Genomic DNA, 26,003 nt, shown 5'->3' with positions numbered 1-26,003 from the left:
ATGTCAACGATCGTTTCTCCCTCTGCAGAGTTTCTGTATCCCGTTCAACAACGCTGTACCTCGATCACACGATAGTGACGCTATGTAGCTGTGCAGTATTGAAACTTATCATAAAATGGCCACCTCGTCTAACAGTAACACGTATTGTCGGGATTATCGTACGGAAAAAAGACTGCAAAAGTAAGACTTATGAATCTTCATCAGAATTGAACACATCATGATTGTACACGAGTATCAACCGTGAATGCACGTTGAGCTCGGCAGTTACACAAGCATGGTACGCTACATGCATAGCCCTACGAGTATGGCGACAGTGTCCGGCTTTGGCTACGCCGGGGGCTACGCCGCCTACCGAAGGTGGGAGGCGGCGTAGCCAAAGCCGGACACTCTCGCCATACTCGTAGGGCTAGCTACATGCACTGCCGCGATGCCGATCGTATGCATTCCAAGGCCTATCCCGGAATTTGTTTCACAAACAACCTCAAAGGAGAGCAAACATACTTCTATGGACAATGACGAATACGTTTCTTGGCGAAGCAAAATCAAAACAGTGCAGAAGTACATGAAGTAGGTCATGGCCTTGGACTCTGTGCACGAACCTGATTGGACACTTCAATACCTTTGACCCAAAGTTATTATTCATCAGCACTTCCATGCCATGAGGCTAGGTAGAGAACGTATTAGCCCGCGTACGATGCTGTGTGTTCCGCTACAGCTAATAGCCCCGCTCACCACAGCCCTGCAAAGACCCGTACGTAGAGTTGGTGACTTCAAATCCATTTTGGACTTGACGTAAAAAGCCAAATTACTGCGAAATTCAGCGTTCTTGGGCCCAAGTCGTATCCCTGCCTACCTCAGCTACTCGATCGCTTCCAAAAATGCCAGTCTTTTATTCTTTTTTCGTAAATAACCGTCGATGTCGGCAACTCTCTCGCTAGCCCTGCGTACGTACGCAGTGTACGCTGTGTGTTAGGAACGCACACAGGGAATGCACAGCGTACACTGCGTACGTACGCAGGGCTAGCGAGAGAGTTGCCGACATCGACGGTTATTTACGAAAAAAGAATAAAAGACTGGCATTTTTGGAAGCGATCGAGTAGCTGAGGTAGGCAGGGATACGACTTGGGCCCAAGAACGCTGAATTTCGGCAGTAATTTGGCTTTTTACGTCAAGTCCAAAAATGGATTTGAAGTCACCAACTCTACGTACGGGTCTTTGCAGGGCTGTGGTGAGCGGGGCTATTAGCTGTAGCGGAACACACAGCATCGTACGCAGGGCTAAGAACGTATGTACTCATTTCTGGCGATCGAGCAGCGAGGGAAACAATCAATTACCAAGGATAAAGCTAATTTGCTAAACGATATTTTATCTTGAATAGTGAGTTGAATGAGTAATAAAATATCATATTTTTAATGTTCAATACGAGGTTGAAACACGGAGGGACCGTGGTTGAAACCAGAGCTATCCAGCTGTAGCCAACCTGGACAAGCACATTTCACAGCGCCCTCAAACAGTCGATGTTTGCTCACGTGGTGAACACGTGAGCATATGTCGCCAGCGATGTCTGTCTGTCTGTCTGTCTGTCTGTCTGTGTGTCTGTCTGTCTGTGGGTCCATTTTCTCAAAAACGGCTGAACGTATTTCAGTCAAATTTGGTAGACATCTTCAGAATTCAAATGGCTAGAACTGAAAAGGTTTTGGTGGGCGTGCTTGGATATTAATGAAGTTATGAAAGTTTTAATTTTTCTGTTACGCCGCGTATGACAAGTGAAAACAATCGACTGTTTGAGGGCGCTGTGAAAAGTGCTTGTCCAGGTTGGCTACAGCTGGATAGCTCTGGTTTCAACCACGGTCCCTCCGTGTTTCAACCTCGTATTGAACATTAAAAATATGATATTTTATTACTCATTCAACTCACTATTCAAGATAAAATATCGTTTAGCAAATTAGCTTTATCCTTGGTAATTGATTGTTTCCCTCGCTGCTCGATCGCCAGAAATGAGTACATACATTCTTAGCCCTGCGTACGATGCTGTGTGTTCCGCTACAGCTAATAGCCCCCATCACGGGGCTATTAGCTGTAGCGGAACACACAGCATCGTACGCAGGGCTAATACGTTCTCTACCTAGCCTCATGGCATGGAAGTGCTGATGAATAATAACTTTGGGTCAAAGGTATTGAAGTGTCCAATCAGGTTCGTGCACAGAGTCCAAGGCCATGACCTACTTCATGTACTTCTGCACTGTTTTGATTTTGCTTCGCCAAGAAACGTATTCGTCATTGTCCATAGAAGTATGTTTGCTCTCCTTTGAGGTTGTTTGTGAAACAAATTCCGGGATAGGCCTTGGAATGCATACGATCGGCATCGCGGCAGTGCATGTAGCTAGCCCTACGAGTATGGCGAGAGTGTCCGGCTTTGGCTACGCCGCCTCCCACCTCCGGTAGGCGGCGTAGCCCCCGGCGTAGCCAAAGCCGGACACTGTCGCCATACTCGTAGGGCTATGCATGTAGCGTACCATGCTTGTGTAACTGCCGAGCTCAACGTGCATTCACGGTTGATACTCGTGTACAATCATGATGTGTTCAATTCTGATGAAGATTCATAAGTCTTACTTTTGCAGTCTTTTTTCCGTACGATAATCCCGACAATACGTGTTACTGTTAGACGAGGTGGCCATTTTATGATAAGTTTCAATACTGCACAGCTACATAGCGTCACTATCGTGTGATCGAGGTACTAGCGTTGTTGAACGGGATACAGAAACTCTGCAGAGGGAGAAACGATCGTTGACATGAACAGTCAATGTACTTCAGCACGTAGTCCGCAGATAGCGGATCGAGAAAATAAACGTGTCCCAGTAAATAACGGAATATTTATGTACATTAACTCGATATTAATCAAATTTCCAGCTCATCGCAAAAAAATGTATTGCAAAGATTAATTTGTCACTGACAAATACTGCACTGTATGGAATACAGTCTGTAGAATAGTTCAACTTCAAGTGGTATTACCCGAGACAAACACTTGTGTTGTCAATTTTGATTTCATTTCATAAACTTCATACTTCATCGAGTATCGTGTATTTCAGCCTTTGTGAAGCCATTTTATTGATATTTTCAATTTTTGTCTTGGCTTTGTTGTGGAACATGTTGAATCGTCTCCGTGGACATGTAGGCAAAAGTGTGACGGGGTCGAAGTGACTTGGGTACCTGGGGCCGACCAAAACCAGTGTGAATTACTGGGGTCAAAGCGGACAGCGGCCGGGATGACGTGTTCCCCAAGCGAGCTACCTTCAGAAGTCTGTTTCATCGCAAAAAACGTCAACTTTTAAAACCCGTCAATTATTTACTGATGTTATTCTCAGCATCACAAACATATACGCCTCTGCTATGTATCACAGCAAATAGTTATATTTGAGCGCCCCGTAAATGGGATCCTCGTTTTTTTGCGAACCCGGAAGTGTGTCTTGCTCAATGCATTTCCTACCCATAGCGAGGGAAACTGCCCGCGTTCCCATGCTCCCATGCACCCTTTTTCAATGCCAGTGCAACGCCATCTGTGCAAAATTTGTGGTGGTATGCTCCCGTGTTATGGAAAACCTCTCTTATTCTAACAATGACGTAGTTGACTTTGGACTTCGATTCGTAAATGTGATGTCCATGCAGTGAGTTTGGGTTGGCGCGCTTATAATGCAATCTTCGCCCGCCTGCGGTCCGATATCCCGCATTTATTAGCGATATTTATCTGTTTTGACTTGACCAAAGTTGGCAAAACTTGCTATGTACATTAAAGATACTATGATACAAGATTATTGAAAGTCATTTGACATTTTTTCAGCCAATTCCCAATACGCATATTTAATGAACCTTCCAAATTAGGGATATATACTGGCATTTACTTGATAAAATTTGGCGAAACATGCTGTGTACATTGATCATTATACCAGGTTATAACAGTATTGAAAGTCATTTTGCATTTTCATGTCAGCTAATTCATAATTTGCATAAATAGCTAACAAGCTTTCACGGTTTGGCATATAGAGCTTGAAGGACTTGACCAAAGGTAATTACACATGCTATATTGTGATACAATGACAGTACTCAAAGAAATTAATTATTTTTATTTCAGCTAATTACATATTTGAATACTTAATGACCTTTAGAATTGATCTGTGGTGAAATTCATTGTGTTGATCATAACACTTTAAATGTAGCAAAGCATGTAGCAAAGGTTCAAACTTGCACATAAATGCAATATATAATGAAACACGTGAGCATTTTCAGTTCATATCTGGTTTTCACTTGTCATACGCGGCGTAACAGAAAAATTAAAACTTTCATAACTTCATTAATATCCAAGCCACGCCCACCAAAACCTTTTCAGTTCTAGCCATTTGAATTCTGAAGATGTCTACCAAATTTGACTGAAATACGTTCAGCCGTTTTTGAGAAAATGGACCCACAGACAGACAGACACACAGACAGACAGACGGACAGACAGACAGACAGACAGACAGACAGACATCGCTGCGACATATGCTCACGTGTTCACACGTGAGCAAAAAATTCCATTCCAACAATTTCGGTTTATCGAGGCAACGTTCTTCCAGTCACAAGTGCATATACTATATTAACATACCGGTGCGCCGATCTATAGTTTGCATGCACTAAACTACAGACAGTAGCAGATCTGCACCCGCATCAAGTTTTCGTAGCATGACGTAGCCACACTGCTGTTTGAAATCGATCTCTTCTGAACGGCTAGGGATTTTACCGGTCAGGGGTTTAATTTACTGGAATAATAGCTTTGGTGTTCACGCAATTATTCAATTCGTCGATGTGATCGGACAGGACAGCAACGGCGAATGTAGCCATCTCTATTAGAGTTGGTGTTGATCGTTCTCATTCACGGTACGGTGTTCTCTCAGTCCACTTTACTCGTGCAGTTCGCTCTCTGAGGTGAGTACACAGTTTACTATTTGAATAACGTCAAACTCACTTTTACCGTTAAGCGGCTGGGGATTCCATCCTTCGCTATGTAGAAGTAAGGAACCGTGGCAAGAAGATTACGCCGGCAGCTAAAGCTGTCTCGATTGTACTTGCGTTGAAGCACATCATTGGTGATTCTTATCTGAGCGGTTTTGTTCAGCTGTCGTCGACAGCTGTTGGATAAAATATCCCCGGAGGCTAACAATCCGACGTGGTCTGTTTGTGATACCCTGTTGGCATTAATAAATGAAGCTGAGCAAATTTGAATATCATCTGTCGTGAACAAAACAGTTCATATTCATTTTAGTGACAACTTTTTGCATTGCTATCTATCATGTTCGACACACGCAATCAGCGAGGCTATGAACGTTGTCTGCTCATCCAATGTTTCGTTGATACATAGCCATGTTCGCAAACTGCTGTACGTTCAATACAGTCATTGAACTATACACAGGACATTCTTTGTTCCCGGTCAATTGCCATGCCATAAATCAACATTAAACGTTTCGTCGGTGCGTATTCTGTACTTAATATCAACAATAAACGTCCTTCGGTGCAGTCAATATTTACAGCTAGCATGACCAGTCCTCCCACGGCCCACTATTTAGCTACTCACCGATGTAATAAATTGCAAAAACAGTAGCTTTAAATTTCATATCGAGTATATTCGCGTGTGACATTTTTAATTATTGCTTGAACTCCACACCGACGCTTTTAAGAACCGTGGGAAAAATATAGCATAAATTTTTGTTCACATATATTGTGTAGAGGGCCATTTGGTTAAATCTGGAATTTTGTGCCGGGCGTCAACGCAAAGTTTCTTTCTTTCTATAATATGTCGCTTCCATTGTAATATGACAAATAATATACATGCACTTTGAACCTGCTTTATGACCTTTGTAAAAAGCATGACACTCAATCCAATACACATTATTTCAAGACGCTTCTATACAACCAATAGCAGGTGTGTCTCTTCATGATGGCTACAGGAGATACTGATATAGAGACAATCGTGTGTAAAACATGTGCAATAGGTCAATAGCTGTAATAATAGCTCAATAGATATTTTCCTCTGCTGGGACTTTTATTCTCATAATGTTGAGATTCCTCACACGCCGGCGATATATGACCGACACCAGAAATTACAAAATAAGCAGCTTTTGATATATGAATAATCCCTAATTCACAAGAGTATAGGTGGTGAAGGGCCCACGATGGTCAACGATCACCCTGGTACTTCCGAATCAAATTTCGGGTTTTCGCCAACAATAACTGGCACAACATGTAAATTTTATCCCCAACGTAAATCGTTGATTGTTACTGCCATAAATGTACCAAAGTTTTTCCGCCGGTGCATACCAATCTGATGACTCTGCAAAAAGAATGCTGGAAATAAGCATGTGTTTTCGTTTTGTCCAGTGTTATGCGTACTAGGAGCACGTGTATCTCTTGCAAATTTACAGCCGATGTGTAGTTCCTCGTTTGATGAACATTTCTTCCACCTTTTCAAATCATAATATTCAGGAAAATTTCTTCGTAACACGATTAACTAATTTGGGATAATTGGATGGTGAAGTAATATCGGTTTAATTTTCAAATGTAAGCTCATCTGCTTTTCTTTTAAGTTATACACTTGCTTTTATGAGTACTTTGTAATATTGCAACTTTCAGCTTTAGGGCACCTAACATTTTTGAGAAATTTGAAAAATGTGACGATCCAATTATCCCAAATTAGTTCCAATCGTGTTTCGTCTAGGAAATTTAAAATGAGTCTATGACCATCCCGACACAAAAACATCGATTAATGATGATAAATTGATCATTCGAATACACTTTTACTTGGTAGCAAGTAAAACCAAACAACCAACCACGTGCTAGATGGTCCTCAATCGTACTTCATCCATACATTGTTGCTTGCAAATATCAACTCCTCGGATGACATGGTTACATATAAAATACTAATTATCTAAGTATTTCTAGTGAACAGTTATGGAGCAAACGAATGAAAATTTGACTTCAAAATGTTGTATTTGCTTACTTCTTCGTTGATGGACTAACACCCCGAGATAAATAGCAAAATGTGAAACAAGCCTTTCTAGGAACTTGAGAAGAGAATAACCACCGATATGAAGGTGAAAATGGCTTTGACAGACACAATAACGTCACGCTTGCCTAACTTGGAAATCTTTACAAGATTACCCTTGGCTGTAATTTTCGATCTATTGTAATTTCATTATTATCTTTTACGTCACAGGATAGATTGACGTTGCAGCGCAATGGCGCCTGGGTAATAGCCAATAATAATATTTCACAAGTAACACATGTAGACTTGGAAATGTGCTAGTGTGTATTCTCTCATTGGGGTCATCGTACTATTTACAATGCCAGATGCAGTCAGGATGTAAAAGTAATTGAGAAAGACGAGGACATTTCAAATCGTACGTAGCTCAGTTTTAGTTTAAAATCAGGGAAGCATAAACAGGAAACTTCGATTTCTGGATTAAATTCCAAGGACACTATACAGTTACTCTAATGTACCGAAAAATTCTATGGATTTCGAAAGCAAGTTGTATTTGCACCAATCTAGGGATCTGAAGTACACTTTGTAAAAAATTCTCCCTTCTCTATATAGTATAATCGACACGGTGTTGTTTATTGGTGGGAAGACACATTCACAATCATCATGAATAGTGGTTCAACAGGGAAACTTGCTTGTGGAGGAACTTTGTAAAAGTACGTGTTTGTTTACATATTTCAACGTTTATATTAGGCATATAACAACACATCATGAATATATCACAGAAGCAAGTCTTAGTGAATCATAATAGATTTGCATTTATAGCGACGTGGGTATCAACTTGTAGGAAGACTACAGCTAAATCAATGGTCATAAGGCAGGAGTTAAACAACAGGATAAAAGCAACAGTCGATCTTTTTACTCCTATTGTTTAATTTAAACAAAAATAGACAGAGAATCGCATTAACGAGATTTGCTCGTTGCCATCAAAACTGCGGTAGCTTTTAAATGTTTTTATATGATCTGGGACTGGGAAAGTAGTCTCGACAAAATATTCATGCTCCCAATGGGAATCATTTAGATGGCTTTCCATTCATGCAGCTATTTTCTAATTTCCAGCAAAATAACCTTCAATTTTTCCCCTAATGAAGCTGAGGCTTCCTTGATGAAATTTCAAGATAAAGTTGTTAACACTTGTATTTGATGGCAGATAGAAACGATAATTAACATTGTTGTCAAACTCGTCAAGAACGATTGATTTGTACTTTATCAGTCCCTTGAGAATATTTGCGATTCTAATTACTAGTGTGGCAGACAGTCATACAGGACTGTTGTCGGTGATGACGTTGTATCCAGCGCCGTTGTTAAAGTGAATCCATTATATAGCGTGTGATATGGCCAGCGATGCTCATCGGTACTCTTTGATGAAACAGAACTATCTATAGTATTAAAGGATATAGCGCAACTATCACTGAATTATACAGCCAAGAAAAGCATTTAACGGTTCTCTTTTATGGAACACAATGTTAAATGATGGAATATTGATGCCACAATTACATTCAACTGCTTCCTTTCTCATACCATTGCTGTGACGTATTCACTCCATTTGACTTGGGTGGCAGAGTGTTGACAGTTTCTTCATTCGTTCTGTGAACAGAGGAACAAAATTTCAAAAGCTTTTTTCCTAACTCTTAATTCTTATCAATCACGTTTTCCACGCATAAAAGACCAACTTGTTGTTTAAACAATTCATCTATTGACCACACAGGTTTAATCAAGAAAACTGAAACATGCCTATGTACCGATAGGTTCTTGACGTAAAGATTGACGTCTTTCATCAGTTACGTATCACACTGTATTTAAGAGGTCGAAATCTTGTCACAAGGTTTTCAAAGTCAAGACCACGATGAGTGTTCCGGGTCTTGTCAAATTGAGGAGTATTTTGGTACGAACAAAGGATGCTGACGTTAATACAGTCAATCATAGTTCAACACACCCAGACACATATGGAGAGATACTCTTTCATGAGTGTATATGTTGCAAAAAAACCAAAATTACTTACATTATGCCAAATTCATCAAAAAATCAGCTCCGTTATATTATAAACGAAACTCAAACCAACGTTTACACGGAAATTGCATGAGTACTTTGTCTGATTTTCATACAATAGTGTACACATTCTTAAAAATGAGAGAAATGAACGATTTTAACATCGGATTTCTACCAAAATACTGATAATTTGTCAGTTAGCGAATGCACATGCAATTTCATACATATCATTAATTTCAATTTTCAGCCGTTCACCACAGGTGTACTTTATCAGAGTCAATTTTCCTTGAATACCTTGGGGACTTAAATGTCAATTTTAATAAAACTATTTTTGAAAAGGGAAATGAAACTTGCTGGCATGTCAAGTAATAAAATGAAAATATATTTTGAGGTGCTTGCTTCGGGGCTCCTTATCAAATAAACGTATGAATACATTATCTGCTCTAACTAGATGATCGTGCAATGGCTCAGCCTGTTTTCTATTTTAGCATTTCTTTGAGCGACCTGAATCAGTGCCGAACCTTTCGATGTACAGAACATAACGAAATCATATTTGTAACTTTAGTGACGTGCTTAATGTATAGTGAATAACATCCACTGGCTAGGCATCGTGGTCGACGCCATATTGTTGACAGACTCAACCGTGAATTTCCGCTTGAATCGGAAGCTTTGTGTGTGCATAATTTATCAGTCAATTCAATGAATATATAAATCACCAATGAGCCCCCCGGGGTGAGGATATATTGCTCAATAAAATTTGGCACACAGCATATTTCCTTACGTAAATATGTAATGTCGCAATTCTTCTAACGGTTTGCAAGTTGTTTCATCCACCAACTGATGACTTTGAGGTTGAGACTCACTGTACAAATAGTATTTGTTGCAGGTTTTAGGGAATATGAAATATGAAGAAAACATTTGTTGTTCCCATCTTACTATCTGAAATACATCGCATTGAAATACGTTATACTCTTTGAATTGTTATATTATATAGTTTTTTTATTAAAGAGTTCGTATGAAAATTCCCATGAAAATTCTTTCAAATATGTTGAGATACAAGTGCTGACCACACAATGAAGATACACGGTGATATATTTATCAAAAACAACAAGGAAGATTTTCAAAATATTGTTGTCTTGCTATCTTGAAACATTTCACGCTAAAGCGATTTTGAAAAGGTATCTCGAAATGACTTCTCATGCCGAGTGAGAATTTCAAGAAAATGACAAGGACATATTTTGCCCTTCCGAGATGGAATATTACTTATTCAGATGTACGTTGTGGTCAACTTGCACATGACAGCAGCTGTGCACGTGGTTCACTTTATTTATGACAGTAAACTCGGTACAAATGGGAGCTGCATCAGGAATAGCTTGTGAGGGACAGTTGTTCACTTCCACAGTTTACTCCTGCTGGAATTTGGAATCATTTAAGAGGGAGGTGTATCATGTCCGCCATATTGGGTTTTACCTATCTCGTTACTCATCCTCCTTAGTTGCAATGTGGGCACGATGCCGCACTCGTTTCTTATTTTCTCTTCGTTTCTTTAATATCGTCCTCTAAGTAGCGAACTGATCCGTCCAATTATATGTCATCTACAAACTAAATTAACAGAATTTACAGATAATCGGTTTATCGAAATGCAAAGAAACTGATAGAATACAGGGCATATCTTTAGACTATTGTTAGTGTTCTGTTATGCTATATCATAAATATTTGCTCATCTTACGTAAAAACAGGTTGTAGTAGATCATGCTGTTACATGATGACATGGTAATCTTGAGACAGCTGGTCATGCAGAATGGCCCAAGATGCTGATTTGGAGGGAAAGTGCCGATTAGCAAAGTCCACGTGCATTTACTGCCCATAAAATATCAAAATTTCAAAGTTACGAAAGAGCTTACTGATAAGATGTGCCTTCAAATTGTAAGAGAAGGCCGACAATCTGTACATGTGAATTCGAAAATGTCTGAAGGTGGTTTGTTAGTAATCCTACATAATATGAGAGATGGCATACAAGAGAGACAAACACACAGAGAGACAGACAGAGATGTAGCTAGTTAGCCAGGCAGGCAGGCAGGCAGGCAGGCAGGCAGGCAGGCAGTCAGGCAGACAAGCACTGCCCAGGTAGGTTGGGCGTCCGTCGTTGGATTAAGTTCTACCTTCCATTGGGGTTACTCATGTATTATTCAACGTATATCATTCTATATATCACATTCCACGGATATTTTATAAAAACTCTAAGAAGTTTTGTCGTTGTTTTTCCCTCCAGAGATTCATTTAGGTGTCACATAATTTGATGCATGGCAAAGAAAGTCTTTCTGTGACTCGAAAAGACGTGCACGTGGCCATTATTTATGTTTCTAACCTTGAAGAATTCAGACATAAGTTGCGATAGTGACAACCATAGCAACTGCTGCGTGGACTTGATTAAAACATACACCCGCTAATGCAGGTGCTCGCTGTTTTCCCATAATCCATTTAAGTCTAAAATATTTGTACGAATCTCCAGATACGTGCTGGGACTGTAAACCCTTTGATTTATGTATGTAATCTTCCAGAACTCCAATAAGAACGTGAATACTGTGACTGTTTTCTGTCTCTTGCCTGAAACACAATCAAAATACCGATAGAAACACAATCAAAATACCGATACATGCCGCATATGATGCGAGAACTTGAAATTGCAGATATGCAATTGTGACCTACCTGAAAATCTTCCGTACTGTTAGTCCATGTTGTTATATCGCAATTCAGCAGTTTTTGACACAAGCATTCACAAACTAGTCAACCTCTTGATAAATTTTCTGTAATTATTCTTTTATTCACTGAATTGGCAGCCAGTTAGGTAAGTAGCAATGATTGATAGATACTTTTCCAAGTTGCAGTCGTAAATTGAATTCAGACCGGAAAATAAAATTACATATGGTACCGATCTAATTAGCACATTTAAAGTTCATCGCAATATTTGAAAAGAAAGAGTAATTCATATCGCAGACAGATTTCAGAACGTTGTCCAGCGCAAATTGGAGTATTTGTGTGGTGAAAATGTGTCAATAAGTTCGGGTAAAGTGTCAATTTGCGATAAGTTTAATCATTGAAATTTCGAATTAAAGAGCAGTTCAAAGTAATAAAGGGATCTGGCAGCTCGCTAGTCGTTTTGAATGACACATATCTGTGGTGAATCCTTGCATTTGTCAGTCGCCAAGTAAAACCAAGAATCAAATTAATAGAAAAATGAAGGCGCAGTTTAATTGGAAAACAGAAAGCATGGTTAGCCTGTCACGTCACTCTAACGAGCATCTGTATTGGCATGTGTTACCCAAAAGAGTCATATATGGCTTTATGTATTTCCTGCTGTCACCACGTTGAGGCCACAGCTTTTCGTTGTTATGGCATATTTCTTTGCCTTACTGTACCTTAGGGGAAGTGAATGAGTTGTTTGTTTTGACGTAAACGCAATGCCCGGCAGTTTCTATCGAATTATTAAGTCATATGGTCGAAGAATAGCGTTGTTGCTACAAGTAACGATTCCTGAAACCCCGAAGTGATTATTTACTGTGATGAATGTGAACTCATACGCTAAATAATGACCGATTCACCGAGAGCCCGATATTAAATTTATTTTTATTTCAGAAATTATTTACCCCTGTAATCAAACGGTAAACGTAATGACAAAATATAAGCCGGCGGTCTGCGTGAAGTACTGACATAACCGACAGGTTTTTGAATAATCCGGAATGCTTGAATGGCATTTACTTTATCCACAGTGTACTCTTTTCATGACTGACTAGAGGTATGGACACACGTGATAAGAGAAGTATAACATTTCTTTGGTTTTATAGGTTTATGCGCCACTCGAAAATTCAACTTTTACGCTCTTGCTCACATTTTGCCAAGGAAACTGTAAACTCCCCTTTTATGATCAAGATTACAAATATTTAGATCATCCAACAACCGAAAAATTTCCTTGTATGTGAAATTATAAATAACTACTCGTATCACTGTGATTTCGTCCAAAACAAATATTGAAATTTCGATTTTACAAGAACACGACGTTGAAAAGTTCATTTGATCTATACAGCTGTAAAATTGGGCCATGCAAGCTTTTGGCAAGATAGACAGGTACGACGGAATCACAAGATTGTGAGCGTTGGAAAATCTATACTCGAGGCAGAGTCTACATTAACGTCGAGGGATTCAAACAGGACGAGAAAGGCAGAGAAGCCAATCAAGTATTAGCGTACACTGGTGATGTCACGCTCATCTGCAGGAACTCACACCGCCGTTAATACAAAACGCAAATGGCGTTTTGATGACTCATAGTTTTGCCTTCTATACACCTTTTAAAATGAGACTGGCTCACTTTTAAATCTAAAGTTAAACGGGAAAACATCAGTTGTTACCTCGTCTTCACCGAGTGACACCCTATTAGGAGACATCTGACTGTTATCCTAACCTTTTCAAGCCGTAGGGATCTGACAACACACTATGCTGCCTACTGTGTGTATCTCATCTCAACAAGTCGTGAGTATGATCTTTTTAAATGTTTATACTTCCGTGCTAGCCAAAGTCAGGATAAGTTTGCACACATGCTGTTAGTCCCTCTTAGATCAAAGACTCCGCATCGGCACATGTACTAAACGAAAAGAAGCGAGAAATAATCAAGGATACATTTCGAAATCAGAACAGGCAAAGGGAATATTTAGGACTACTTAAGAATGGAGACATTGTCGAAGTATATTAGGTTTACTTCTTGCGACCGGCTTACTGAGGGAAACAATGTTAATAGTTTGTCTTTGGTACAAGACGTTTGTAGATTTGAATGATGTATAGAAACTATATGTATGAATACGTGTGAAACCTATTTTGTTACCCAGAATCCTCCTCTCTCTCGTAACCTTTTACCAGAAACAATGCTGCGTCATAGACAAAGCTTAACATTTGCCAGAAGATGAGTAGTCTGCGACCAATATCATGCACTGTTGAGAAATTTTACATATAATTCACTGATACTAACTCATGTTAATGGTACTGTCCACTCTTTCACCATCAACCTGTAAAAATGAACGCCTTGGAATGATCTTCAAGCTTCTTCTTCTGATTATATTTGAGCATCGTACACTTTTCTCATAAGTAATCATAACTTACCCTTCACAGAGGAACTTATTGTTCTCGCTGATGAGATTACATCATACAACAAGTTATCTGGGAAAAGAAGACGGTATATCTAAACACCTGCCTGTCCAAACCACCACCAACATACATACATATATACATACATACATACATACATACATACATACATACATACATACATACATACATACATACATACATACACACATACACACATACACACATACACACATTCATCCATCCATCCATCCATCCATCCATCCATCCATCCATCCATCCATCCATCCATCCATACATACATACATACATACATACATCCATACATACATACATACATACATACATACACCCAATACAAATTTTGTCTCTTGTCTAAATTTGTGACAACGGAAATTTTGTTTCTGCGCATCCGCGTACAACTCTATGGTTGCCATGGCAAACATTGCGGAATTAAAGACAGATTTTACAGTAACAATTCTGCCGTAAGTAGTAACGCCTACAGTTTACTTCGCATATAGGATCATCGCAGCATGCCTTTTAAAGAAAGCTCCAAGTGTTCTCATGTCTGAATGAGACTTTGAATCTGAAGCCGAGATAAATATAACTTTTCCCCGTTCAGCCACTTTTAATCAGCAAAATCGTGTAAATGCTGTTACCATCGATTCTCTGCCTAAATTATTGCATTGAAAAATGCACGATTGCATCGGACACTAACCATTGTGGGCATCTTTGCTGTCAGACTAGATTTTGTACGCACCATCTATTGTGTAATCAACTGTGCATATGTGCCCTGGAAATTCTCACGAAATACTGAGTTACACACATACGCCTTTAGCGCATCTTCTGCTTGAATGCGATTGTTTTCATCGTTCTAGGGGAAGATTTGGACGTAATAGGGCTTTTTGTAATCCAGATTTATTTGCATTAAGTATGTATGACTTATGCAACAATTTTGATAGAGATATCTTGTTTCCCCCTTTGAAGTGCTCACGACTCAAATGTCAAATGTCAAGTCAAACCAAGGATGAGATTGAAATATTTAATATTATAAGATATCCAAGCAATATGCATTAATAATTGATATCGGCAAGGTTTGCACAGCGTTTATCTAACAGTGGAGTGTTTTCTTTGTCACGATACAAACTCTATCACTTTGTCTCCGACATTTAAAACTGCGTTGTAGGAGATCGCACACTCACATACGACTGCACATGAGGAATAAATCTACAGAAATACTAAGTATACCTAAAATTTTTATAAAGCTTTGGACCTTTCACTCCCTTGCCCATTTGTATCAGATCATGTCAATCTTTCTTTTATATTCTTTCTCGTTGTGTGTCCCTGTTCATTCTCTATCACTGTCAAGGACCTGCATTCACTTCTCTCTCTGTTTCTGTCCCAGTCTGTTTCATTATGTGTCAGGTTATGCTTTTTCTTGATCTATTTCTCGTCGGTGTCCACATCTACCTATTGTTACCTTGCCCAGCTCCCAATAAGTAACTCCCTCGTCGCCGATCGAATTCAAGATCGTTAAATGTGATTGGTCAAATTTGTTTCTGACAAACATGACAAATCCACACTTCTACTAAATAAACGTTAAGATGTGGTCTCCAAATACCCTGTCAAAAAGTCACATATCCAACAACTCCGCCACTAAGATTCAGTGTCTTTATAATACAGATATTAACAAGAAATTGGTAGTGATTGTGAATCGCTATGAGATTATGATAATGGAGATACAACCACTAATCTTCATTAAGTCAACTTTGTCTCATTAATTGCAAAGCGATTTGACAAAAAGTTTTGTTGTTGTATCTATCATACACATGACTGGGCGCATTTATTTGCATTTAGAACACAAAGTGACTTTCCACTGCAATTAGACTCTCCACAGTCGCTGTGCCTAGTTTTGTGCGCGCCGCGATGGGCCTGCATTCGAAGGCTGTGCAGCTGTGAGCACGCGCTGCCAGACACAGCGACTGTCCGTTTTTGCAAGTATATGAATATTCATAAGGGTAGTGATGTCAAAAGAAACACCTATCTAACTGGGCGGAGAGAATATATACTAGTAGCTGGTACACTTATATAGGCGGTATGTTTTTATTTTTCATTTTTAATTTATTTGGCTATGCTACCTGTCATTTTTGTTTTGATTAACGGATGTGTGGAGTTCTATAAAGTACCCGGATCAGGCAGAAATCCGACCGGTCGCTTGCAAGAACGTCCAGACCCTGGGATTCGCGTCGCGTCTCTGAAGGGCGCGCGCGTGTTCCAACAGGGAAGAACGCGAATCGCAGGGTCTCTGCCAGACTACACTGCAATATGTACAATTTGAACTAGCGTTGGAGATAAAGGTATGCGGCTCAAGCTGGTATGCATCACGGACGTAAGCTGCCGTCAGGGTAGCACTTCCGACAGATTTCTCTCCAGGCGATTTGATTTGTTCAGCGTAAAGTAACGTAATGGCGGGATCTTTTTTTCTTACAATAGACACTGACCCCGGGCACCTGTGGTCTTTCTCTGCCGGGTGTTCTTTCCAAAGCTGAATGTACAAAGCCATCCTTGCAAAGAACGAGTTAAATACAACTCTATATCTCTTAAGGATTAGTGAAACCATCAAAAACTGCAACGAAATCTATCGTTACCTTGGTGTGCATAACTGCACTTTGGTTAAATCATGTATATACTGCACAGTCGAATGCTTTGCAACTACACATGTAAGTCATCAAGTTCCTCTTCATGGCTTCACTCACACCTTGTGGTATAAAACGTCGTCTAAAACACCATGCATTTCCCGTGACTGGTACAACAAAAACATACCATAAAAGGAAATAAAAATAAACAAAACGAGAATACAGTGAGGAACATATAACGTTTAATATTTGCCTTTTAACATTTATTCCTGCAATGCATTTATAATTAGAAAGATAGAAAGATAGATAGATAGATAGATAGATAGATAGATAGATAGATAGATAGATAGATAAACATTAGTGTGTCTTTAAAGCTGGCCAAGGTGTTCAATACATAATCGCGAAGCAAGACAATCGCAGATAAAAGCGAGAAAATGTTTCAAATATATCGGGTGTCTCTCACTGGAGTTTCATGGATTCATGCCATTATAGCAGACAGGTAAAATTTGTTTTGCTTCCAACTCGCTCATATACATACACATGTATTTTTATTACTTGATATGGATACTTCAGAGAGTCAATGCGATATTAAAAAATCTCGTTGCTATAGTATCATATCTAACAAGATATATAACAGCATTTATAGAAGATTTCAGATTTCTTCACGTGACAGGAATAATCCTGTACAAACTTTATGATCTTCATCACAACATCGAATGTTCGTGCAAAAATTGATTTTTTTATGTAAAGCTCCTTTCATTTCTTTTTAGACGTGCCTCTCAACATCTCCACAAACGAACCTTTCAAAATTGTTATTTTATCACTAAATCATAATTTTTAATACCATTTCTTACGAGGATTACAGTTATATAAGATATAAATTACTTCAGCTATTATTTGATTCATACCTGTCGCAAATCTGTTTTTGTGTGCTTTATGTGTCCGATAGATTTTATGTTTTTTTATTGTCTTTATGATATAGTAATTTTAGAAGCGTGTTGGCGTATTAGGAAATACTTAAACAATTTCAGGCTCGATACCGTTCATGGTGATTGTTAACAAGGACGTTCTAAAGGCAAAATTTGTTTTATTAGCGACAGTTAGAGACAGCTCTGTCTGTCTGTCTCATTCATGCGAACCTTGAGTTACAGGCATCATTGAGAGCAGTACAGAAAGACAGGGAGACTGACAGACAGTCAAAGGCAGACCGATAAAGACAGTGGGGCATGTAGTGTATATAATGTCTTTTTACATCAGTAGACAGACTATATTTAGGAGCATATCACCTCTGACCAGGTATCAGTTACTCTCATTCCTGCTCAATTGATTATGCATGGACAGGATTCACAGTTCAAAAATAAAGTACATATAAAGTTACATATTTGGTTTACGGTGTCTTCGAAATGCGCTCTCATCAAATCGTATCATAAGTTTAATCTCGTACTAAGAGTGAGTTTAATATTTCAGGGTAAGCAAACATATATCATTTTTCATCGACTTTGAGAAGGAAGATGTATAAGCTTACCACTAGGGATGGAATGAAAAGCAGACATTGTTTATACACAATGCACAGAAAGGCTGTAAACAAAATAGAATTTCCGAACAAGTTGGTCACACAACATCTCAGTCGCACTACACACATTAAGTAATGCGGGGTAGACAATAAAATATATAATTATCCGGATTTTTCTTGCAAACATAAACGGCGGGCGATATTTTAAACAAAACAACCAAAGAATGATACGGCAATGGACGCTGAATAAGTATACAATACATATTGCTTGATGAAACAAGAAAATGGTTGCTGCCGAAGTGTTTGATTTAAAGACTTCAGTCGGTTTAACTGCTCGATCGTTTTTTCCAGTATTTCTGCTTTGTCTGCTTTCATGGTCTACATCTAAACCCATTCTCGTCTATACCATTAGCTAAATCTAACTCCATTGTATTCTACGGTAGAAGAAAACCTGACAGAGTAAAATGGGGTAAAAGGTTGACCATATGGAAACGACAAGTACGATATTCAGCTTGTTAATATTTCCTGTACATACAGCTACAATGATGATTATTTTTTCGATTGTCAACAATAATTATATATGTTAATATTAGATAGCATCTGCAATGTAAACGCTGGGCAATTAATACGTTTATGTTTTGGAATAGCACAAAATTGCGGAAAACATACTGAATAAAAAGTGCTGAGAACATTCAGCTGTTGTTCCTTAGTTCCTGAAGGTTTACGCTTTAGAACTTTACTTTTACAGCATGTTGTGGTTACTTTACCACTATCCCGATGCATTTAAACAAGAGTTTGACAACACTGTACCTGTAATCCGTGTGATGTTATCTGATGATCATCAAGTAGACTGTCTTGCATTCTGAAATAGATAGAGCGTGCTTCAACTGACACAATCATTTCACTGCAGTGTTTAGTTTCCATCAGACTCGAGTAAGCCCGGGCTTGTTGTACGATAGCGTTTTGGATTTATTGTTGCTTAAGGAGAGGCTCAGTACATTTGGTGAAATACAGTATTGAAAATATTGCAGGCGCATTTGTGGCCGTTTTTACGGAAATTCAAAATCGGCAAAAATAGAGATGCAGCGATATCGAGGAACAATTTTCTCTGGTCTTAGTTCTGCATTTTGTAGGATTGAAGGAAAAATAAATCTGCCAAGGCATAAGTTTGGCATGACATTTTCACACGATGTGACTTGTAGCTAAAATAGAGTTTTGATCTGAAAAATATAGCTTCAATAATGCATCAAAAATATTTTAAAAATTTATGTATACCTTGTGGCACTTTCACAAGGTCACGGATGGTCAAGTTCAATAACAAGTAGAATATTGGAACTCCAGTCCTACATACGATCGTTATTGGCTAGTGCAAATAAGAAGAGATTCGGTTAAACTACGATACATGGTGTATGCAGACGGAGTCTTTCATAAAATAGTTGATGGACGGAGTCTCATCACTCTAAAAGAATTCTACTGAGTCAGTCGATAGTCTTATAGATCAAATGAAATCGATGGAGGAAAAAACAGAAACTAAATTGTAACATCTGCTTCATTAAGAGGGCGATCAATAATAATCGTCCGTGTAAAGCAAGCAACGATTGTAAAGTGATACGTTCACCTGCGGCGTGTCAAAAACCTTTGACCCAATCAGACGATTCGGGTACAGCAACCATTGAGCAAGTAGGGACAGCTGTATGCACCGCAGACTGAAGAAACAACACTTCAATGAAAAGTATGTGTTAGATTGTGTAAACCTGGATGAGTTGAATTCGCTAGGTATCAGTGTGTCGATTGTCTCGTAGAGTTAACATTCCCAAAGTGTATATTTGTGTATGTTTCGTAACATGAATCCGTGAGAAATGTGACTCTATCCACAACGAATACTTGCATGGTATTTCGGCCTCTTACTTTAATTTCAAGAGAGAAACAGAAATCAGTCCAGAATAATGATTTTCATGAATATCATCAATGTGAATATAAAAAAGCAACGTTGTATCTTATGTTAATCAGCTTGAGAGGTAAGTTTTATCACGGAGAATAATAAAATGTTCAAAATTGCGTTAGTAGCGATCGAAAAATATTTCAAAACCCAACTACAGATAGAGAGACACATAAACCAGTTACATAATTTCTAGTGTATAAAAGAAGTATACGCTAAAAATTAAATTATAAGCTAACAGCTGTTCTCACAAACTGAGTTGAGACTGCTTTCCGAGATAAATGTTATGCAGGAAATGAAAGGTTATTGCTACTGCGTAAACAAGAACAAATTGTGTATAATTTACCGCGGAAGACAAAAAAATTATACATTAATAACATGTACGACTTATCGCTTGTGCTCATGCAGTGAAGGATTTAATCGTCTGATCTGCTATGATTGGTCCACGTCACACAAAAGCAAAGGTCCATCACCAGCAGTAAATATTAACCCCATGCTGGATATGAGAGACGACGAGGTCCTGTCTACATGACTGCAGCAATCAAAATATGAAGAGCGAGATCTGTTACGACGCCGACTGCCAGTGATTGTAAAACAGTCTACTGACGAACTGAAGACGATGGATTCAAGCGACATTGAGGATCAGGACGACATCCAGGAAATGACGTATTTGCCGCCTCGGAGAAGGAGAAGGCAGTATATTTTACCACCTGTGGAACAGAAAGTGCTGCACGGCATCGTATCTTTTATTTTGTCTATATCATCGTTTTTACCCGCCTTTATTTTCCTTGGTGTTGGCTCAGTATTTGCCCCGCTGAGAGTGAAAGGCGTCAGTATATTCCTCGTAATCGGCGGTTTTTTTCTTTCCCTGGGTTTATTCTTCGCCGTGGCTACTATTGTCTTCTGCTGCAAAGCACAAGCCGATGGCATCAACGACAGGGACTGTGGTCACGACTGCAAGAGAAGCATCTGTAGATGCAGAGGAACATATGAACCCATCGATGAAGTTTGAGCAATTTAAAAGCATGAGGGGCGGAGCGAAGAAAGTGAACGATAGTGAAAATCTCATTCCAACTTTAAAAATCATTTAAGGAATTAGATATTGCCTGAATTCATGTTTATATTTATCTCAAGTTGATGGCGATCACAGGTAAATCTACAAAGGCGAGACAGAAGGAGTCAGCGGATGAACGAATCACTGTGAAATACAATTTACTTTTGTAACAACCAGACAAAAGCTTTGCAATCAAGCCGTCGCTTTGCCTAACCATTGAAAGTGCTCGACGACCATGAAATTAACAGAGAGATTGTTAGTCCCTCGCAGGCTCCTGGAATTATATCTGCCTAGAAGAAGCGGTTTAACGGACTACGTCCTACATTTAGTATTAAGTGAAAACAATCAATTCACAGCCTTTTCCTAAATTGAAAATTACAAGAGCTGTGTCTGAGAAATCGATGGAGAGCGAGCGGAATGATATTGATGGAAAATGTCGCCAATCATGTGAAAATATTGTCTGAGATGTCGTGCCAGCACAGGTCATATATTATATTTACGAGGGACTATAACTACACACTGTAATAGAAAACATTCGAGTAGCGTGAATTGAAGCCATGCTGTGCAAGAAGACATTTGTAAACGACAAAAGAATGTTTTCAGTCAGAATTGGCGAAGTGTGTTGGTATAACAGATTCCTTTAAGTAAATCAACCTCTTTCCCGTCTGGTATGTCTCCCACAGACGAATGTAATGATACTCAGCAATGAACTCTGACATGATGGAAAGATCTCCTTACTGTTTCTTTACAATGGCTTCATTAAGCTTGTATTCAGAGAAATAAACACTGATTTTCATTGATGCTTAGATAACAGTGTGTTGACACAGCAGACATTGCATTTAAGTTGATTTTTACGCATAAAATTCTTAATGCACGTTTTCGAATTTCATGGTAGATACTACCGGCATAAGACCTAAAGAATTTACAGTCTTTCGACGATACTTCAGAATTAGGACGTGTCATTTTACGAGAAGAATGTAATTTGGTGTACGAAATCGTGTGTCAAAAGGCAAGAATATATCGAAAATTGCGTAATGTCATTTTATATCAGTAGTACTGGTGTAAACCTCTTCTAATCAAGCTAATTGTGCATTGGGATTAAACTCGACCGACTTTTTAATCTCAGGTTATTCTGGAGAAATGCTTTAAATATCGTATGAAGCCGGAAATTAGTCTACTGGCTGGCAGACAGTCCTCATCGGGTGACACGGTCTCACCGAGACAAGACAATTGAAAGTGTCATTTGTAATCTTGCCTGTCAGTTTGAAAGCCTCCTCCACTTGTACCTACTCTGGGGTTTCATTAGTCACCGAGCAGTTAGCCATGTCAACGGTAAAGGAATTTACGACTTTGTACGACAAAACTTCGTGTATTTCCGACAGGAGTAATGGCACAGCATGGTACGGTTAAATAAAGTTGATGTGAAAGTATTTTCTAACTTCTGCAGTGTACACTCAACAGATTTGAATGATAGATGACAATCAATGCTATAATAGTCCCTTCAATGTCAAAAGCAATCTGTTTTAGCTGATGCTGCCACACACATCATATACTAGCGTACATATTTGATGTTTAAGACGGAATATGGAATGGAGAAATATTTACAATTTCCCATTTCTAGATCCAAAAGATCACTTTTAGCACAATTGAGAGTTGGTATCTTACCTCTAAAAATTGAAACTGGGCGTTACACGAATGTGCCTAAAGAGGAAAGACTATGTGATTTTTGTCCAAATGTAGTAGAAGATGAGCTCCATTTTATTTTTGATTGCACACTTTACAATGTTATTAGGAAACAATTGTTCTCTAAAGCCAGAAACTTGTGCTCTGTATTTGATTCATTTGATGTACATCAGAAACTCAAATTTCTAATTTCCTATGTCTATCATGCATTTTCAATGAGACAAGAAGCTTCTTATACTTAAATTACATTTCGAGCTATTCATATCTATGTACTTTATTTACTGTTTTAGTGTCTTGTAAGCCCTTGGGGCTGGGTGTGGCAACCAAGCTGTTTAAGACCACACATGACACTTTAATAAATAAATATAACATAACATAACATAACATAACTAGCTATTCTGCACCTAGCATAGAGATCACATACTGTATGCTCGGCTGCCAAGGTAGTGCCTTCGTCTAGGCTTACATCGAATTATTCTCTGTGCACGCGAATCTTCCATTTAGCTCGGACTTCAACAGCTCATCATGTCTAATGTACATTAATTACAATGGTTACAGCTAACCGTCGAAAAGCGAACCTGTCTGCATTTCGTGAATTGAAGCTACCAGGGTTTTGTTTGAACACTTCAACATTTTACGTACTGTATGCCAACCAAAATGGCATGCAAAAGACCTACTGGTCTGGAGATAAATAACTATAAGTTGATTGTCACGTAAACAAGCATTTTTTTAAAATGTGTATAAATGGTGAAACATTTTGCTGAACAATTGAGTGGTAATACTTAATTTTACAGGGTACATCGGAACATTAAGAGCATAGCAATTACATTTCCAGGCATTATACAGAAGTGAAACGGAATATTGTGTCAAACAGCATGCCCAAATATATAAATGCCACTCTAGGTATCTGATATCTCGCTGTATCTTTATTCTGTACATGTTTTGTAAAAGAAAATTAAGGTACATTTGCAAGTTACCATAGATTCATATATCATGGCTAAGGCACATTCTAAATTCCATTTCTGTAGTGATAATGTCAAAGAAGAGCGTTCAAAAGTAAAACTATTCGGCGAAGGGTTTAATGAAAATTGAAGAGCACATTTTTGTTTTAGTTTTACGTTTTCTTCAGATGCAAATGATGTCAATGCAATTTAATACTCGTCTGGCGAAATTGTTGTACTCGCTTTAAAAATGTGTTTATTATTTGATGAAAATGTATTACTTATCATTAATAAATTTGAATCGGCAAAACCTAGTTTGTGTTGGGACTGTCAAATAGTCAAATGAACTCGCAAGAGTGTTGAAAGCGTGATGAAATTTGCAATTGCAAAGCCCGTGTGGAAAGAGAAGAGCAATGCATCGTCTGCAAATGAGCGATGTCTGATCGACAATTAACAAACAGGGTTGTTTTATGATCCACTTGCGATGTTGAACAGCATAGGGACACATTTCTATGCGGATTATTTAGTACAACCATAAATACTACAACAGCGAGACTAATAAATTCAATTCCTGTTAAAGTTTCAGTATATAGAGAGTATCGCTTTCATATGTTGTTGTTTGATAGGGAAGCTATATGGAATTATGTCGATACATCGATCAGAGAAACACACTGAAGACTTGCAAGAACTGATCATTGCCTCACGCGGATTCAGCAGATTGAGATATCATATCATAGTGATGGAAATCCGGGTTGCATGGAGGGACCGTGATGCGAGTAGGTAAAATTTCATTCGGTCCCTTGCGTCTGCACTGTACATCTGGAGCCACAGAGTAAAGCTGACAAGAAGATGGATAGACGCTACTGTGGCCATTGTCTAATGGAAGGCTTAGCGTTGCTCCCTCGAGACTACAACACACATCGCTACTAGCTCAGTGTAAATCTGGGGGATTGGGATCAAGTCATTTGCATAATACGACAACACTTACAGCGATAAAGTAAGATGGCCAGACAAAAATCTCAGAAAAAGCTGGAAATCCAACCTTTATGATGTAATTAGTTCCGTTATCAAATAGATAATGGCGATGCACACCAGTGACGACAATAAAGAGACCTCTTGATAACACTCTGCTCAATCAACTGAATAACACACAGTCTTGCATGTTTATGTTTCTCCATGCGCAGAGGAAAGACTGATGTAAAGGGCATTCATGCTCTCTGTAAACGTGTGATAACATTTCAGTTCCTTTCTTGGTCAAAAATAGACGCGGGGATCGGGTACTTACCGTCACATCATAGCGAACCAGTTTAAAAGCAAAGCATCTTACTTCAGTGGCTCCCTGCTTTCTCACAAGCAATGATGATTAAAGTTTTAAGTCATATTTAGCTGAACCAGTATCAATTAATCGTACGGTCAGCTCTAATCAAATAGTCAAATTGGGACACAACAACGAATATGTAACAACAACGAATATGCAACTAAACCAAACCTTTATTCTCTGCTCTGTCACTTTGTCCGGGAACTTAAAAATAAACATCAACAAAATTGACATCAATTGTACATGTCCGTAAAATATGATCTTCCTCTATGTACTGCAAACAGATGCATTGTGGTACAACATTCAGAATATGATAGATTCACTCATTTCGATAAATCTAATTTCAGGTATCTATATGATTAGAAGTTTAAGTGTCTTTCGTCCATTTCTTCCATCGCGTTTTTGCAAGCTTTGCCCATAATCTTTCTGCTGTTCGTGTTTCGTGAACACATGCACACACAATCATAGCAGTTGGCAATTTTGATCGATATGATCCATTACCTTGACAGAAAAGTTGGTGAATGGATGAAACATTCAGCAAGGAAAATGACAAATCTCAAATGATTAATGCAGAAAGTCACTTAGATCTGATGTGAAAACAGATCCCAACATTGAAAAGGGTCTAATTGCCACATGGCACTGATAACTACAATAAACACACATATCAATCACATATATCAATCATGATGAAAATAATGGTACATTTCTATACTTTTAAGCCTTGAAGG

The 26,003-nt window shown here is 38.7% G+C and overlaps 1 long non-coding RNA gene across 1 annotated transcript in view; it reads left to right on the top strand.

Moving 5' to 3' along the window:
- The first annotated feature begins 4,618 nt into the window (after positions 1-4,618).
- Positions 4,619-26,003, top strand: part of LOC139151952 (uncharacterized) — a 54,204-nt gene continuing 32,819 nt past the window's right edge. The window contains exon 1 of the long non-coding RNA XR_011556518.1: positions 4,619-4,959. This is a non-coding gene — a long non-coding RNA (uncharacterized lncRNA). The remainder of the gene's footprint in view (positions 4,960-26,003) is intronic.

Source organism: Ptychodera flava, chromosome 15 (assembly GCF_041260155.1).
Source record: "Ptychodera flava strain L36383 chromosome 15, AS_Pfla_20210202, whole genome shotgun sequence".
In the NCBI taxonomy this organism is placed as follows: Eukaryota; Metazoa; Hemichordata; class Enteropneusta; family Ptychoderidae; genus Ptychodera; species Ptychodera flava.
Note: the sequence above shows the minus strand (reverse complement) of the source record. Positions and strands in the feature narration are given on the sequence as shown.